At 45.4% G+C, this 16738-nt stretch overlaps 1 pseudogene; it reads left to right on the plus strand.

Moving 5' to 3' along the window:
- Nucleotides 1-5002: 5002 nt before the first annotated feature.
- Nucleotides 5003-16138, plus strand: LOC104667172 (annotated as a pseudogene).
- The last annotated feature ends 600 nt before the right edge of the window (nucleotides 16139-16738 follow it).

Raw genomic sequence — 16738 nt, forward strand, 5'->3', positions numbered from 1 at the left:
AGGGAATCCTCCCTAACTCATTTTATGAGGCCAACATCATCCTGATACCAAAGCCTGGCAGAGACACAACAAAAAAAGAGAATTTTAGACCAATATCCCTGATGAACATTGATGCAAAAATTCTCAATAAAATACTGGCAAACCGGATTCAGCAGCACATCAAAAAGCTTATCCACCATGATCAAGTGGGCTTCATCCCTGAGATGCAAGGCTGGTTCAACATTCGCAAATCAATAAACGTAATCCAGCATATAAACAGAACCAAAGACAAGAACCACATGATTGTCTCAATAGATGCAGAAAAGGCTTTTGACAAAATTCAACAGCCCTTCATGCTAAAAACGCTCAATAAATTCGGTATTGATGGAACGTATCTCAAAATAATAAGAGCCATTTATGACAAACCCACAGCTAATATCATACTGAATGGGCAAAAACTGGAAAAATTCCCTTTGAAAACTGGCACAAGACAGGGATGCCCTCTCTCACCACTCCTATTCAACATAGTGTTGGAAGTTCTGGCTAGGGCAATCAGGCAAGAGAAAGAAATCAAGGGTATCCAGTTAGGAAAGGAAGAAGTCAAATTGTCCCTGTTTGCAGATGACATGATTGTATATTTAGAAAACCCCATCGTCTCAGCCCAAAATCTCCTTAAGCTGATAAGCAACTTCAGCAAAGTCTCAGGATACAAAATTAATGTGCAAAAATCACAAGCATTCTTATACACCAGTAACAGACAAGTAGAGAGCCAAATCAGGAATGAACTTCCATTCACAATTGCTTCAAAGAGAATAAAATACCTAGGAATCCAGCTTACAAGGAATGTAAAGGACCTCTTCAAGGAGAACTACAAACCACTGCTCAGTGAAATCAAAGAGGACACAAACAAATGGAAGAACATACCATGCTCATGGATAGGAAGAATCAATATCGTGAAAATGGCCATACTCCCCAAGGTTATTTATAGATTCAATGCCATCCCCATCAAGCTACCAATGAGTTTCTTCACAGAATTGGAAAAAACTGCTTTAAAGTTCATATGGAACCAAAAAAGAGCCCGCATTGCCAAGACAATCCTAAGTCAAAAGGACAAAGCTGGAGGCGTCACGCTACCTGACTTCAAACTATACTACAGGGCTACAGTAACCAAAACAGCATGGTACTGGTACCAAAACAGAGCTATAGACCAATGGAACAGAACAGAGTCCTCAGAAATAATACCGCACATCTACAGCCATCTGATCTTTGACAAACCTGAGAGAAACAAGAAATGGGGAAAGGATTCCCTATTTAATAAATGGTGCTGGGAAAATTGGCTAGCCATAAGTAGAAAGCTGAAACTGGATCCTTTCCTTACCCCTTATACGAAGATTAATTCAAGATGGATTAGAGACTTAAATGTTAGACCTAATACCATAAAAACCCTAGAAGAAAATCTAGGTAGTACCATTCAGGACATAGGCATGGGCAAGGACTTCATGTCTAAAACACCAAAAGCAACGGCAGCAAAAGCAAAAATTGACAAATGGGATCTCATTAAACTAAAGAGCTTTTGCACAGCAAAAGAAACTACCATCAGAGTGAATAGGCAACCTACAGAATGGGAGAAAATTTTTGCAACCTACTCATCTGACAAAGGGCTAATATCCAGAATCTACAAAGAACTCAAACAAATATACGAGAAAAAAACAAACAACCCCATCAAAAAGTGGGGAAAGGATATGAACAGACATTTCTCAAAAGAAGATATTCATACAGCCAACAGACACATGAAAAAATGCTCATCGTCACTCGCCATCAGAGAAATGCAAATCAAAACCACAATGAGATACCATCTCACACCAGTTAGAATGGCAATCATTAAGAAGTCAGGAAACAACAGGTGTTGGAGAGGATGTGGAGAAATAGGAACACTTTTACACTGTTGGTGGGATTGTAAACTAGTTCAACCATTATGGAAAACAGTATGGCAATTCCTCAAGGATCTAGAACTAGATGTACCATATGACCCAGCCATCCCACTACTGGGTATATACCCAAAGGATTATAAATTATTCTACTACAAAGACACATGCACACGTATGTTTATTGTGGCACTATTCACAATAGCAAAGACTTGGAATCAACCCAAATGTCCATCTGTGACAGACTGGATTAAGAAAATGTGGCACATATACACCATGGAATACTATGCAGCCATAAAAAAGGATGAGTTTGCGTCCTTTGTAGGGACATGGATGCAGCTGGAAACCATCATTCTTAGCAAACTATCACAAGAAGAGAAAACCAAACACCGCATGTTCTCACTCATAGGTGGGAACTGAACAATGAGATCACTTGGACTCGGGAAGGGGAACATCACGCACTGGGGCCTATCATGGGGAGGGGGGAGGGGGGAGGAGGGAGGGATTGCATTGGGGAGTTATACATGATATAAATGATGAATTGATGGGTGCTGACGAGTTGATGGGTGCAGCACACCAACATGGCATAAGTATACATATGTAACAAACCTGCACGTTATGCACATGTACCCTAGAACTTAAAGTATAATAAAAAAAAATAAAAAATAAAGCATCTTACACAGCTAAAAAAAAAAAAAAGAAAAGAAAATACAGGGAGTTATTATGGTTTCAAAGATACAAAGTTTCTGTTTAAAATGATAAAAATTTTCTCGGAAAAATCGTGGTGATGGTAACTGAACACAGTGTATGTGGTTAATTCCATTTGATTGCACATTTTAAAGTGGTTAAAATAGCACATTATTCACAGAACTGTGAAAAATTGATTTCTATTATTTAATTCACCCAGGCTAAGGTGTTTCTTATGGCAGTTCAAGCCCATGAATACATCATCTGACCCAGTGTTTTCCATGAAACGTATCACTTTTTCAATCAAGTTAGCTGGAAGTTCCTGTCCCCAGAAGAACCAGAGGTCCCAAAACAAGAGCTCCAGCAGGGGCTCAACCAGCACAGGTCCCATAGGGCAGCCTCGATGTCAGGCCCTGCATGGCATGTGAGGTTACAGTGATACAACCACAACGTGAAAGTGTAAGTGTTTTTACTACTTACAGACACTGGGGAGCACTCAGCACACCTGGAGACCACAGATACAGAGGTCAGCGAGCCCAGGCAGGGAGGAGAGAAGAGACCGGAAAGCCAATGGCTTTAGTAAGTCCATGTGTTATCTGACAGCTTTCCAGCAGGGAGCTTTAATGGACGTGTTTGAAGCAAGCAACAAACACTGGGAACAGGAGATCATGCTGTGACTGACAAGTTGTCACTTTAAATGTGAGGGCAAATGTCAGAATTATCAGTTTAAAGAAAGCAGCTGGAGAGAGGGGAGCCCAGCACACCAAGCAGGAGAGATGCCTCTAAGATTTCATCGCTGGCCACCAACTGGAGTCACTTGAACCAGATACAGTATAGAAAACTGCCATGGTGACCAAGACCTGCCTCTGATGTGAGGCAAATAAATTGACACCTTAAAAAATGAATGCCAAGGCAGCAGGACACTAGGAGCGCTCATGACATCCAGGGACACCAGAAGGGTGTATTATTGCTCTTTGATGCCAGAGCAAAACTCACCCCCACCTGACTTCTCAGGTGTGAGCAATATCCACGGAGTAAGTCGGGATGAATCTCTCCAGCTCTGAACCCCTACTGTGTCCCAGGCACGCGACGCTATACTGTGCACTTTCCCCTCATGACCTTCCTCCATCCTCATCAACTCATTCTGTCACTGCTCCCTAAATGCCCGCCCCTGCTCCATCTGTCCTGTTCTCTGGGGCATCCCACGCCCAGCCTAGCACTGACACAGAACAGCGGCTGCCTGAGGTCTCACAGCCTCCCCGGGATCCTCCAAACAGGATCTCTGGTGACTGCCTGTTCCTTCTCTACAGAGAGCAGCTTGGCCAGGTCAAAACCCTCAGGACAGATCCCTGGGTATGTCAGCATATGGAGGGCTGAGCCCATCATGATCACGGAGTAAGTCTGGATGAATCTCTCCAGCTCTGAACCCCTGCTCTGTCCCAGGCTCCCCTTCCTGTGTCTCAATGAGCCATGTTCCACGGGGTTCCTGGGTAACTCCCCACTTCCTCCTGCACCACCACAGGGAAGGTGTGGTAATCACAGGACAATCAGCTGGGCAGAGAAGAGAGGACACCAAAAATGGTCAGGAAGAAATGAGAAACCCTGAGCCCCAGCTCAGCCACCAGACCCCAGGGAGCAATAAAGTGACTGAGAACTGTCTCTTTGACCGTGGGACTAACAGCCTCCACTGAGCAACCAGCACAGGCCTCTCCTCACAAGAGGCATGAGAGATTCACTCTGCACACCTCCAAGAAGGACAGTTTCCTCTGGGACACCCAGGTCCTGGATGTCCATCCTTGGAAGCTGCAGCCAAGCTAGACACAATCAGAGAAAGGAAGGGTCCCTGTCACCAGGCAACACACAGCTCACCCACAGCACAATGGGGTGGCCCTGTGACAGGGACCTGGTGCAGCTCCAGCCTCCTGCACTGAAGGGGAGAGCCAGATGGGGATGAAAGAGGGCAAAGGGCAAGAAAGTGCACCCTGACCCAGCACTATGGGGACAGCAGGCGGCTGAGGCCCAGGACTGTGCTTGCCCAACCTACAGGGTATGTGTGTGACTGTGTGTGCCCATGTGCATCTCTTTTGTGTATGTGTTTCTGGACATAGTGTGTGCCAAGGTTTGTTGACAGAATCACTGCTGAAAAAGGCAGAGGCCTCCACAATTCCCAGGGACCTGGCACACACACAAAAGGTAAAAGAGTAGGAGGGACAAGGAGGCAGGACTGAGAGGGGAGGGGACAGAGAGGTGACCTGGACACAGACCCCGCCCATGAGCCTGAGAAGTGCTCCTGCCCTGCGAAGAGGCTCAACACAGAAGGAGGAAGGACAGCACAACTGACAGGCGTGCTCAGAAAGTTTCTGGATCTCCGGCTCATCTCCACAGAGGAGAACACGCAGACAGCACAGGCCATGGGGCCCGTCTCAGTGCTTCCCTGCACACTGCACATCACCTGGAAGGAGCTCCTGCTCGCAGGTGAGGAGAGAACTTCCTGGGACAGAACAGGAGGAGGAAGCAGAATGATTGGATGGGGTCTCTTGTAGAGGATGGGGTTCTAAAAAATAAAAGGAGTCAGCACTTTGGGAGGCTGAGGTGGGTGGATCATGAGGTCAGGAGTTCAAGACCAGTCTGCTCAATACACTGAAGCCCTGTCTCTACTAAAAATACAAAACATTAACCAAGTGTGGTGGTGTGCTCCTGTAATTCTAGCTACTCAGGAGGCTGAGGCAGGAGATTTGCATGAAACCAGGAGGCAGAGGTTGCAGTCAGCGTAGATTGCGCCACTGCATACCAGCCTGGGTGACTGTATGAGACTCCGTCTCACAAAAAAAAAAAAAAAGAAAAAAGAAAAAGAAAAAAATACAGGAAAGAAGGCTCTGTTGGAGCCTGGATAGGGGAAAATATACCAGAGAGGGACAGGGGTCAAAACAGGAAAATCACATTGAACTGGAATTGGTAAGAGGTAGGAAAATGTCAAGTGTTTTGTTTTCCTGGTTAATTATCACTGGCCACCATATTTTGAAAAATGATAATAATAATGATTATCAGATGACACTTCAAATGAAAATATAAGCAGGGCATGAAACACTGTCCTTAGCCAAAAACCTCAACAATTGGGGAAAGAGAAAAGAAAACCCAGGCATGGAGGACACTGGGAACTCTCACATGTACAGGAGTCTGCCTCCTGTCCGAGGCACTGGGGTGCAACCCAGATCAAAAGTCCTTGTCCTCAGGGAACTCATGCTCTCATGGGAAGCAAGATAGACAGACTAAGAGATCTAGAATGTGAGGTCAGATGTTGACAAGCGCTCCGGAGGGAGCAGAGCAGAAAAAGGTCAGAAAGGGAAGACCCAGGGTCTCTGAAGGAGGTGTTAGGAAAGAAGTCTAAGGATGCCCTTATGTGAGTAAAACCTGAGGGCAGTGTGGAGGGAGCCATGCAGACCCCTGGGGAAGAGAATTCCAAACAGAAAAGTGCCAAGGTCGGAAGTGTTGAAGGAATGAGGGTCATACTGCTGACTTTGATGCAGTAGGACATTTTGAGACACACACACAAACACACACACACACAGAAAAGGGCTGTGTGTGTGTGTTTGTGTGTGTTTTCAAGGCTGATGATTGACGAGATCTTCTCAGGTCCCAGGGCCCCATCTTTTCACTCCAATACATAGGTCTCAATATTGACTGATGCTCTCTCCACCTCCTAGCATCACTTTTAATCTTCTGGAACCCACCTACCACGGCCCACGTCATGATTGAAGCTCAGCCAACCGAAGTTTCTGAGGGGAAGGATGTTCTTCTACTTGTCCACACTTTGCCCCAGAATCCTACTGGCTACATCTGGTACAAAGGGCAAATAATGGATATCCACAATTACATTACATCATATGTAATAGACACTGATACAATTATATTTGGGCCTGCATCCAGTGGGCGAGAAACAGTATATTCCAATGCATCCCTGCTGATCCAGAATGTCACCCAGAAGGACACAGGATCCTACACCATACAAATCATAAAGCGAGGTGATAGCACTAAAGGAGTAACTGGACATTTCACCTTATACCGTGAGTGATTCCACATGATCCCTGGGTGTTGGGGGGCGGGGGTCACTTCTACTTTGCACATACAGGATTGTCAGGCCTACACTGTGCCTGTGTCCCTCTCTGCGTTGTGTCCCATGTTGGGGTTTTGGCATTTAGTGCAGGACACACACAGAGGAGACAAACTTCAGCAGATCAGAATTCCTTTCCTGCCTCCAGACCCTGCAGACACTTGCTACACAGGAAGGACAGTCTGATGGGGGGGTGTTCAGCAGGAGGAGATCAGTCTCAGCCAAGCACCTCATGCCCTCTTCATAAACTTGACCCTGAGAAAGACCCTGGAGAAATGACTAGGGCTTTGCCTAAGAAGACCCCTGAGATACTCTCAGAGAAGCTCAGCCCTAGAAACCTCAACCCCAGACCCCTGTCCCTAAATCCTTACTCCAGATAAAGCTGAGGAGCCTGTGCCATGGCTGGGTTGTGGCAGAGATTACTGGGACTGGGGATTTACCAGCTGTCTGAGGTCTGTGTCTTCTGGAGCTACTCACCAGCCAGGACTCAGCCCTCAGAGCCTCATCTGGGAAAGGACACAGCTTTGTTCACTGGAGACTCAGAGTGGAGAGGACAGAAAGACAAGCTTTGTAGGCCATCAGCCAATGGCTTTGCGAGGCTTAGGACACTCCATAGAAAGTCTAATGTCCCCAGAAGCAGAAACAGAAGAGAGAAAATATACCTGGCAGCAGCTTGTCCACAAAGATCTGACCTAAAGGTGCTCTCTCATAGAAGTGAATAATAATAAATGTTGTTTGTGTGAACACCTCCACTGTGCTAAGCATTAGGTCAGGTGACTGTGAAGAATCTACATTTTATTCACAGATAGCATGAAAAGCCACAGTCCATTTGCCATTTAGCTTATTTGACTAAGAAAAAAACCGAGGCACAGGAAGTCACAGTCACTGAACCAGAGTCACACAAACACAAAAGGCAGATCAGGGTCACCTGAGGTCTGTCTGAAGCCTCAGGCCCTTCCTCTCCTCCACTAGAAGTGAGGAATTACTGGGTTCCAAGGACCCATAGTCATTTATTGGCTCAAATCTTCTCTTCTTAGGCATCCAAACCTCAGAGGAGTGAGAGCAAATGGTCAGCTGATTAGTCTGCACTCCAGAACTAAATCACCTGCCTCAACTGTCAGAGGCAGTGCAAAAAATGTCCAGGCCTCTCCCACATATCTTAACCCTTATCCTTGAACCTGAAATCCTGTGTTTCCCAAAGTGTCCATGTCACTGGCATGACAAGATAAAGGAGAGGACCTTGCTTTCTTTCCCCACTTAAACACTGCTCCAGCACAGGCCCAGTGAGAGACACACACTCAGGAGCTCTCACATAACAAATGAAGGAATTGACTGAAGAAATGAATGATTCATAACCTCTTTAGAGACTGGATCATGGATGCAGAATTCTAGGAAGTTCTAGCCACACCTGTCCTTGTCCTTCAGAGGCTGACAAGCATGTTTCATCCCCCCACTACCTCTTGCCTCTAATGCCACCCCACCTAATATAACTCTGAAGCTCTTTGGCCACTGGAGGGTTTTCAGGGCTCCCTTGTCCTGGGCTGTTGAGCTGGGGCACCTGGTCCCTGGGGTCACTGAAGTCACTCTAGGGCCAATGTTCACTGCCATGCTATCTCTGCCTCTCTCTGCTTCTCTGTGTCCCTCATCTTCCTCCCACTTCATTCTAACTTGCAAGCCCTGTCCTGCACAGCTTCTTCCTCCACTCCTTGGCTTTCCCCAGACACTTCTTCTAACTAGGCTGACTGTTCTGTTCCCTTCCTGCTAACACTGTGGCCTGGCCCATCTCCCAGGAAATAGGAAAGGCACAGAAATCACCTGGAGTTTCCACTCTCGAGCCAATGTCCCCAGGTCACTAAGAGAATGAGCTTCCACTGTATCCCCATCCAGGGTTCTGTTCCTTTGTGAGGCTGTTCTGTGGACAAGACCATGGGACAGGGACAGACAACTCCTCTATCCACTCTTATAATTCCCAGACAAGTTCTTCTGGCCTCCTGCATGAAGAAAACCAGTTTATCCCAATGGTGATTTGCAGTAAAGAAAGATTTTAATGAGTCCAAGTCTGCCAGACAGGAGGATGGAGGTTTATTATTACTCAAATCAGCCTCCCTAGTGGATCACGGGTTAGAGATTTTCAAGGATAGTTTCAGGGGCACAGGACTAAAAAATGGGTACTGCTGACTGTTTGGGGATGAAATCATGTGGGCGGAGGGAAATGATCTGTTTCTGCTTGAATCTGCCTCTATGTGGGGACCACGTGACTGGCTGAGCCACTAGTCAAGGGTATGGATGAGGTCAGCTGGTTGCCAGAATGCAAAGAATGGGAAACATCTCCAAAGACCAATCTCAGGTTCTACAATAGTGATGTTACCTATAGGAGCAATTAGTTACAAATTTTTTAAACTCTGGCCAAATGACATTTGAGCAGTAAGTGATTATAGAAACTGTGCTCCATTTTAGCAGAATTCACTTCCCTCCTATAATCCTACTCTCATGCTCTTTCACCAGTTTTACAAAGGCAATCGCTAGGCAAAAGAAGGGTATTAATGTTATGGAGGAACTATTATTATTCTTGCTTCAAAGTTAAGCCATAAACTAAATTCCTCCCATGGTTAACCTGACCTATGTCCAGGAATGAGTGAGGACAGCCAGCCTGAGACTAGATGCCAGGTGGATTCAGCCATGCTAGTTTGCTATCACTGTTGTAAACTTTGCACTGGCTCACCAGGTTGTCAGTTGTTGGACAGGCCTGTAGTGCCCAAAGCCCATGAGCTCATTTCACCCATTTCACTCGTGACTCCATCCTCAACCTACTATGGAGTTCACATTCTCCAGTCACTTCCTAGAGATTTCTGGTTTCCTTTCAGGCATATAACAAGCTTGAAATTTGTCACTCTGTTTTAACAGTAAGTAAAAAGCTGACCAAACTCAAAAGTCAACAACTCATTAAAATCCCTAAGAGATTAGCCTGGCACAGTGGCTCACGACAGTAATCCCAGCACTTTGGGAGGCTGAGGCGGGCAGATCATGAGATCAGGAGATCGAGACCATCCTGGTTAACACAGTGAAAGCCCATCTCTACTAAAAATACAAAAAATTAGCCGGGCGTGGTGGCGGGCGACTGTAGAGGCTGAGGCAGGAGAATGGCGTGAACCCGGGAGGTGGAGATTACAGTGAGCCAAGATCGTGCCAGTGTACTCCAGCCTCGGCAACAGAGCGAGACTTCATCTCAGAAAAAAAAAAAAAAAAATGGGTTGTTGGAGAAATGAAGAATGCTTTTGATGCTTACTGGTAGACTGCACACAGCTCTGGAAGGAATCCCTAGTTTGAGGATGTGTCAATAGAAACTTCCAAAACTGAAACAGGAAAGTTCAAAAAGAGTGGGGGGAAAAAAAGTGGAACAACATAGTCAACTTCATATTTAATATTTTGTATTGACAATAGCAATTTTTCAATTTTGTAGTTGTGGGACAACTACCAAGGCTGTAACATACATATAATGGGAATCCTGATGGTTTCGGGGACCTGTTGGAGGTGGTCATGTGGCTGCTAGCTGATGGTTTTACGGCCTGTGCTACAAACCATTGTTTCATCATTATGATGCCATTTTCATAAGTTGGGGTTCTTCATGTGGGGGACACATGAGCTATTGGCGTCTCACTTAGACTCTTCCTAATCACACAAACTTAAACTCTAGTCATATTTCCTGAGGTTAACAGAAAATGAAGAAAGCATTTCAAATACTTGTTTTGGGCTCCTCCAAATTTTTCCTAACTCCGCACAGAAATTAGAAACAGGCAGTTCTTTCTATATTTACTAACATAACACTTATCACTTCTTTTAATTTGACATCATTCCTCTCTTTATGTAATTGACACACTGACCAGTTCTGTCCTTTTAACGGGACTCTCTCTACTTAAGGACTTGCTAATTTCAAATCACCTTTGGCATCTTTCTTTGAGCACAATGTGATCCTGCTGGAATTCACCCCACACCTAAACCTTAATTTGGTATCAAGAGAAATACTACTACCAGCAACTGATCTTAGATGTTTGGACCATCCGTAAAAATTTCCACTTATGACAACCTTTAGTGTTTCCTCCAAATTTGCTGTTGTTGTTGTTACTGGAGTCAGAACATAGCATGAGGTCTAAATTCCTGAGAACTTTTTATGGGAAAATTACAGTATTACAAATTGAGCATCCAAATCCAGAAATCCAAAATCTGAAATGCTCCAAAATCGAACACTTCTGACCACTGATGTGATGCTAAAAAGAAGTGCTCACTGGAGCATTTTGGATTTTAAATCTTTCAGATGTGGGATGCTAAACCAGTACATCTACTGCAAATATTCCGAAATTAAAAAGAAGTTAGAAATCCAAAACACTTGGTTTTAAGCTTTCTGCATAAGGAACACTTTATCTGTATGAACTATAGGCATGAAGCTGTACAGGAGATCTCTAGAACCTCCTCATCCTGCATAACTGAAACCGCACACCCACGGAACAATACCCTAGTTCCCTGACGCCAGCTCCTGGAATCTACTACTCTACTCTCTAATTCACTCTGGAATCCACTGAGATGAGGTACATAGAGTAGTCACACTCATAGAATCAGAGAGTAGAATGTCTAATGAGAGAAATTATCTGCAAGACTTCCTCCCAAATATTGGTCTAATAGTCACCAAACACATGTGGACCATGAAGGCCAGACTTCCATCATCAGTTCATGCTCACCCTTTCCACCAGTCAGTTCTGCATTTGCAAACATCAACATGTATTTCTAGAAAGATCCACATGGTCCTCACCTGCCCTCTACAGGGGGAAGGGCACATCATGGATCCAGAACAGGGAACATGGTCTTGGTCCAAAGCTATCAGCTCTTGCCTGTCCCCTTCACTCTTTGTAGGTCATTTCCTGAACTCTGCTCTATCTTTAGAGGTCACTGGCTCAAGTCACTCACTATGAGACAGCTGGGAAAACTGCCCCACCTTGTAGCTCCACTGCCTGATGACTAACTGACCTCCAGACTTGACTCTGGTCTCCCCTGTGTTATTTCTGCTCAAGTACCCAGCCCAAGGCCAGGCTTCCCAAACCCAAAGGGTTTAAGGACATTGGGAAGTTCCATCATCCATCTCTAGGATGTCCTTGGAAGGGGAAGCTACAGAAAAAGCATACCTTGGGGTGCAAAGTAAGACTGAAACTAAGAAGATTCCAGCACTGCATGTTCCAGGTGAGGACCACAGGGTGGGCCAGGCAGGCAGTTGGAGAGGGAGGGACTCAGAGAGGCACCAGGGGCTGTGACTGCTGGTCCCATGTTTTTCCATGACCCAATGCTACTGCTCAATTCACACTTGGGAAAGTCTGTGCTTCTACCACATAAAGCAGGCAGCCTCACAATCTCTGAGCCCGCAGATTGCCATGCATCTGTCTTGTAACACACACACCTTCCATGGGCTTTTAGGGACTTGGATGTGCTGAGTGGTGGGCAATCCCAACTCTGATTGAACCCCAGGGAGGCCGCGGAGACTGTGATCTTATCCTGTGATCCTGACATTCAGAATGCAAGCTACCTGTGGTGGATAAATGGTCAGAGCCTCCCTATCAGTCCCACATTGCAGCTGTCCGAAAAACAACAGGACCCTCACTCTATTTGGTGTCACAAAGTATACTGCAGGACCCTACGAATGTGAAGTGAAGAGCCCAGTGAGTTCCAGCCGCAGTGACCCAGTCACCCTGAATCTCATCTGTGAGTATCTTCTGTTCCTCTGTGAGCCAGGCTGTCATCCCAAATACACATGGCCAGAGGCCAGGCCTCCCAGTCCCTCTCAGGTGTAAGTACAGAGACCTTTACCCCTGGACATCAAAGCTTGCCATGACTACTAAGGCTAGGCTTAGGCTTGATCTACAATGGGAGAGAAGAGGCTGCTCCTGTCACTGGGAAACTCAGGGTCCACAGCTTATGATGGGAGAAACAGGTCAATGTCTCAGGCTCCAGATCAGTGAACACAGCAGGGATTTGGCTGGGACTTTCAGTGTTATGACTTAGCTCACAGGGTCACTGTGACCCTTCCACAGACCCGGATTTTCCCTTCCCTCTGACAATATCACCTGTGACTTTATTCTCTTTGCTTCAGATGGTCTGGATACCCCCACCATGTCTTCTTCATACACCTATTACCGTACAGGGGAAGTCCCCAAACTATCCTGCCTCACAGACTATCACCCACTGGCAGAGCTTTCTTGCCTGATTGATGGGAAGTTCCAGCAATCAGCACAAGTGTTCTTTATCACCCAAATCACTAAAACATATAGAGGGGTCTATGTCTGTTTCATGCATAACTCAGCCACTAGTGGAATGAATGTCATAATCAAGAGGATTATAGTCCCTGGTGAGTGGATCCCTGGAGCATTGCCAATATGTTTGTCCAGTGAAGTCTCTCTGGCTATTAGGGAAGAGCCAACTGCCCTATGCAAAGCGAGAGGGAATATCAAAAACCCAGGACAGGGAATATGTTTCTGATCCAAAACCACCAGCTTTTGCCTGTCACCTTCACTCCTTCTACATCATTCTTTAGACTATACAGTAACAATGAACAATCTGAAAGGAAATTAAGAAAAGAATTTCCATTCACATTAACATCAAAAGGAATAAAATATTTTGGAATAAGTTTAACCTAAAAGATCTACGGGTTATACCCTGAAAACTACAAAACATTACTGTAAGAAATTAAAGACGACATCAATATATGGAAAGACAATTCATTCTCACTGATTGGAGGAATCAATGTTGTTAGGAAGACAATATTACCCAAAGTGAGCTGCAGATTGTACGCAATCACTATCAGAATCCCAGTAACATTTTTTGCAGAATTACAAAAATCTATCCTAAATCTGACCTGACAGGCTCTTATTGATGACTGCCACAACAGAGACACCGAGGAAAAGATGCAACCATGAAAAGGTGGAAAATGTTGATGACATTGAAAATAGCAATCATTATTTCTCACATCCCAAAGCCTTCAAAAATATACAAGTGCAGCATGGCCAGTATGCAACTGACCAAAAACTAATCACCAAGCTAGAAATATGGTGAAAGAAAGAAAAAAAAGAGCAAGAATATATTTGGACTATCACCTCCTACTTTTGCATACTAATCTGAGGCTGAAAAGAAATGCTCACTGGAGCATTTTAGATTTTGAATCTTTCAGATTTGGGATGCTAAATCAGTAAGTATGTGACAAATATTTCAGAATCAAAAAATGTCAGACATCCAAAACACTTATTGCCCTAAGTCTTATGCATAAGAAATACTCAATCTGTGTGAACTGTAGACATTAAGCTGTACAGCAGATCTCTAGAACCTCCCCGTCTTGCATAACTGAAACTGCACCCCCATGAACAACTTCTGATTCTCCCCACTCCCAGCTCCTGGCAACCAGCAGTCTCTTCTCAGATTCACTCTGGAATCCACTTCCATGAGATCTCTAAATTAGTCAAACCCATGGAATCGAAGTGTAGAGTGTCCAGTGAAAGAAAATATTTGCAAAACTTCTCCCCAAATTTGTCTCATATCCATCAAATACACATGGTCCATGAGGACCAGATATCCAGGAGTTAACTCCCACCCTTTCCCCCAGTCAGTTCTGCATTTGCAAATGTCCACATATATTTCTGGAAGGATCCACATAGTCCTCACCTGTCCTCTGCAGAACGAGAGGAAACTTAAAGGACCCAGAACGTGGAATATGGTTCTGCTCCAAAGCCACCAGCTCTTGCCTGTCCCCTTCACTCTTTCTAGATCATCCCTTGTACTCTGCTCTATCTTTGGAGGTCACTGGCTCAAGTAAGTCATCATGAAACACCTGCAGAAAACTGCCCCACCTTGTGCCTCCACGGCCTGATGACTGAACTGACCTCCAGGCTTGACTCTGGTCTTCCCTGTCTTATTTCTGCTGAAACATCCAGTCCCAGCCCAGGCTGCTCAGTATCTTCAGGGTTTCAGGACAATGGAAAATGCCATTATTACTCAACTCTAGAATGTCCTTGGAAATGGAAGCTGCAGAGAAATCACATCTAGGGGGGCAAAGTAGGATGGAATTTGGAAGGGGCACAGCAGTTGCACATTCCAGGTAAGGAACCCAAGGTGATCCAGTCAGTCAGCTGATTAGAGAGAGACTGGGAGGTGTAACAGGAGCTGTGGCTCCCGCTGACGTGTCTGTCCATGACCCAACACTGCTGCTCAATTCACACTTGAGAAAGTCTATGCTTCCCTAAGACACAGCAGGCGGCCTCACAGTCTTTGAGCCCTTAGATCATCATGCATCTGTCTTGTGACACACACACCAGCTATTGACTTTCAAGGACTCAGGTGGGCTGAGAGGTGGGAGATGCCAACTCTGATTGAAGGATGCCTGTGGGGGAATCAAAGGTGCCACACAGGACAATCTTCTCTCTGTTATCCACCCAGCGGAGCTTCCCAAGCCTACATCACCAGCAACAACTTCAACCCCATGGAGAATAAGAATGTTGTAGCCTTAACCTGTGAAGCTAAGACTCAGGGCTACATCCACATGTGGTGGCTAAATAGTCAGAGCCTCCCGGTCAGTCCCAGGTTAGAGCAACCCAGTAAAAACAGGATCCTCATTCTAGCCAATGTCACAAGAAATGACACAGGACCATATGAATGTGAAATATGGGACCGAGTTGGTAGCATCTGCAGTGACCCAGTCACCCTGGATGTCCTTTTTATCTTTGGATTCCTCTGTGGACCAGGCCACCAGCAGAAATCCAAATGACCAGAGGCCAGGCATTTCAGTCTCCCTCAGGTCCAAGTACAGACACTTTTATTTCTGGACACCAGGGCTGGCCATGACTCCCTGCCCTGGGAAAACTTGGCTAGGCACAGCCTTAAGCAAGAATATAAAGGGAGGGGCTGCTCTTGTCATGGGAGACTTGGGGTCTACAGCCTGTGATGGGAGAAAACATGTGAGTACCTCACACCTCGGCTCAGTGAAGACAGAAGGGGTTTGGCTGGGCCTTGAGGGTGTGTCTTGGCTCAGAGGGACACTGAAATCCCTTTAAGAGACCAGACGCATCCCCTTCCGTCAGACGACATCACCTGTGGCTTTTTTCTCTTTACACCAGATGGTCCATACGACCCCAGCATTTTCTCTCCATTCACCAATTACCGTTCAGGAGAAAATCTCTTCTTGTCCTGCTTCGCGGACTCTAACCCACCGGCAGAGTATACTTGGACGATTAATGGGAAGTTTCTGCAATCAGGACAAGAGCTCTCTATCCCCAAAATTACTACAAAGCATAGTGGGCTCTATGGTTGCTCTGCTCGAAACTCAGTCACTGACAGCGAACGTTCCACATTCCAGAGGATCAAAGTCTCTCGTAAGTGGATCCCTGCATCATTGGCAATAGGGTTTTAGGTTTTACTAGCCATGTGACAAGAGGAAAGTTGTTACACTACTCTAAGCTTCTGTCTTTTCATCGGCAAATGGAAATAATGTCTACCTGACAGGGTTACTGTGTGAATTAAATGAGGTACAGGTAAAGTATTTAGCACAGGGCCTGGCACATAGGACATGCCCCTCAACAGTACCTATTTCCATATATATATGTATAGAAAAAGAGGTAACACATAAAACACTAGGACATGGTTACTGACTACTTGTGGGAGAGAAAGAAAAAAAAACTAAGTGCAAACAATCAATCCTGGTATGTTAGTTTTTACCAACTGAGATGCATCCAGGATTGGATTAGACATATAATTAATCAGGGAAGACACCTGTGAGGGAATGTGGGGCAGGCATGAAGGTAGTATGGGAGAACCCAAAGGAGGTGTTGAATTTGAAATGCACTGACCTGGGTCTTCTGTCAATCAAGTCCCTGCCATAGAGACCTAACAGGGTCTCATTCATGGTTGCCACCACAGAGACACTGAGAAAAAGATGCAACCATGAAAAGGTGGAAAGGTGGAAAGTTCTAGTGACATAGAAAATAGTGACTAGCCTTTCTCTCATCTGAAA

This window comes from Rhinopithecus roxellana, chromosome 12 (assembly GCF_007565055.1).
Source record: "Rhinopithecus roxellana isolate Shanxi Qingling chromosome 12, ASM756505v1, whole genome shotgun sequence".
Classification (NCBI taxonomy): domain Eukaryota; kingdom Metazoa; phylum Chordata; class Mammalia; order Primates; family Cercopithecidae; genus Rhinopithecus; species Rhinopithecus roxellana.